At 66.3% G+C, this 2,847-nt stretch overlaps 1 long non-coding RNA gene across 1 annotated transcript in view; it reads left to right on the forward strand.

Moving 5' to 3' along the window:
• Nucleotides 1-1,898: 1,898 nt before the first annotated feature.
• LOC120868092 overlaps nt 1,899-2,847 on the forward strand; it is a 10,434-nt gene continuing 9,485 nt past the window's right edge. The window contains exon 1 of the long non-coding RNA XR_005722139.1: nt 1,899-2,071. This is a non-coding gene — a long non-coding RNA (uncharacterized LOC120868092). The remainder of the gene's footprint in view (nt 2,072-2,847) is intronic.

Here is a 2,847-nt window from a genome sequence, read left to right on the forward strand (position 1 = left end):
CCACCCTGAGTCGAGTGCCCCACTGACCAGTACACTAGATCACTTCCCCAAATCTAAGCATGCGTGCAAATCTGACTCAGCTGTGTCTGAACCCCACGGACCGTAGCCTGCCAGGCTTCTCTGTCCATGGGATTTCCCAGGCAAGCATATGGAGTGGGTGGCCATTCCCTCCTCCTGGGGAGCTTCCCGACCCAGGGATCAAACCAGTGTCTCCTGTGCCTCCCGCACTGCAGGTGGATTCTTTACCTGCTGAGCCGTCCGGGAAGCCCCGTCCTCACCCCACCAAACCTGAAGCAGGTGTAAAGAGCCGGAAAGGAAGGTGGGGATTAGTATTTCTTGAGCACCGACCACTTGCTAAGCCATGTTAACACTGACTCTCCAAGACCACCTGCAAGGGTACCTTTCCCACTTCACGGATCGAAAACCGGAAGCTCAGAAGAACTAAGCAGTGGGCCCAAGGTCACACAGCTGGCCAGCAGAGACGCTAAGCTGGGGCCCTGAGTCTGGTCTCCAAGCCCACTCTTCCTTCCCTGGGGCCTTAACTTACACTGCCCAACAAGTGGACAAGCTGGTGTTGTTCAGAATGTCCCTCCTGCTGGCTGAAGCTCTTCTCTGAGTATGCCAGGCCTGCGGCCCCATCTCTGCAGCCCTCTCTCTCCCTCACTCAAGCTCGGCTGACCTCCCACAGGGCTCCCGTCCAGCTGGGCCCACATCGCAGTTTCTCATCTGAGACCTGGCCCACGGGAAACCATTTTCCCGTGGCGCAGAGTCAGCTGGGGATTTTTGTCTTTTTAAAATAGCAATTTCCTGCCGGGCGAGGGTGGAGACACCAGTCACCTTCCGATTCAGTGCCGAACTTAGAGATCAGTCTCAGAGATTTCCCAAGGAAAACTCAGACGCTGGGTATCTCATGGCATTGAGGGAGGGGATGGGGGGGGCTCCTCTTCAAGACGGTGGCCAGCATCAGGCGAAAGGTCTGCAGGCGTCACAAGACCCCCGCACCTCGTACAGGTCACCCGTGAGCCTTGGGCACGCCCACGTGCATCTCAAACACACCACCCACGGGCCGGCATGCACACCTCACACACAGACACCACCCACGTGCCTCACCCGTGGCGAGTGGGAATCCAGGAGCAAGGCAGCAACGCCCGCCGTCTCAGGACATCACAGCCTCCCCCTTGCCAGTCTGCCTGGGCTGTGCGCAGTGCCCAGGGGCCTGGATCTCACATTTGCCTCCCTAGGCAGGCCCTCCCCTTAGGAACACAGAAAGTGAGCCTCGCAGAGCCTGAAGGACAGGTCCAAGACCACGGAGCACGCCTGTGGCTGAGCTGCGCTGTTCTGAAGGCTGGTGCTGGGCCCCTGGCTCTGAAGATGCACTCTTAACTTACTCCTCTCCTTGGAGGCAGCTCCATGGTGCCCGCTCTACCCACCTGCCCCCTCCCTCCACCGAAAGGAAGGAAGCCTGGGCGCCTGCCCCGCCCCCACCTTTGCACGGGTTCCAGAACTGACCTAGCGTTGGGGACAGGACAGGGGTGCAGGGACTTGCTCTCAGCAGTGCCCCCTCCCCCTCTTCGCTCATGCCCCGTTCAAGAGCATCCTGGGCTGGACCGGACACGGATCCTTTCCCAGGAACTGAGCCTGGTCCGACGGGAAGGAGTCGGGGCAGGGAGCTGGCACGACCGAAGTCTCGCCAGTAACGCAGACCTAGGTTCGTTCACCTCCAGCTTTTCCACCCAGCGGTGTCGTGACCTTGGGCGAGAGGCATCCTCCCTGGAGCTCAATGCCCTCCCTGGCCCGGAGGAAAGAACAGCGCCCTCCCCAGGGGTGGCCGCGAAGGTGAAAGCCAGAGGCGGAAGTGTGGGCCCGGACGCACAGTGCCCGCTGCCTCTAAGCCCGCCTTCGTGCCCCCCGAAGTGAGCCGAGGGTGGGCACTGCCATCCCCGCCTGGCTCTGCCCCCTCGACACCGTTCTGGCAATTCACCGAAGCCGAACTTCCCTCGGCGGTGGCCGGACCCGGGCGCGCGGGTCTTCCTTAACCTCCAGCCCGCGCGGCCAACGGCCCCGACCACAGGTAAGCGGCGGGGCAGCCCGGGGGACGGCCGGGCGGAGGCGGCTGCGCCGCCGCGCTGCGGCAGGACCCGGTCGGTTCCCGGCCCTCCGCGCACCCCTTCCCGCCTGCGGCCTGTCTGCAACTTTGAGGAACTGCAGACTCTGGGGTCGTCGTGGGGCTGCTGCCGGGCGCGCGGAGGAAAGTTGGGTCCCAGCGACGGCAGCCTCGGGATCCCCAGGCCCCAGCCGCGGTGAGCGCGCGCACACCGGACCCCCCCACTCCGGGCCAACTCGCGGGGACGCACGTGGTCGCCGTGCCGGCCCCGGCCGCTCCAAGGACCGGACTCGCGCTGGTAGCGGGCTGCGCCCGGGGGCGTCCAGAGCCCTTCGCCCCCCACCTCCAGCCTCAAGCGGTCGCCCGGGCCCCGGTCCCACCTCCGCGCGCCCCGCGCAGCCGCCCGCTGTGTCCCCCACCCCCGGCCCAGCTGCGCTCCGAGCCGCATGTCCTGCGGTGACCCTTTGGGCTCGGCGCTTCAGGCGCTCCCCTCCCGCGCCTGGGAAGCAGACCGCCGTCCGCCCCTCGCCTCCCGCGAGGGCCCCCAGCGGGCGCCCCCCGATCAGCCCCGCGCTGGGCCCGCCCTCCTCGCCCCGCGCCGCGCCGGTGCTCACTGGCCTGGGCGGCGGCCGCGTCCTACCTTCGTCCGGCAGCCGCTGCAGGCAGAACGCGAGGTTCCTCCGCCAGCCCCGCATCCCCGCGGCCGCCCTGCGGCCCGGCCCGGCCTCGCCAGCCCGGCCCCG

This window comes from Oryx dammah, unplaced genomic scaffold (assembly GCF_014754425.2).
Source record: "Oryx dammah isolate SB20612 unplaced genomic scaffold, SCBI_Odam_1.1 HiC_scaffold_9, whole genome shotgun sequence".
NCBI lineage: Eukaryota > Metazoa > Chordata > Mammalia > Artiodactyla > Bovidae > Oryx > Oryx dammah.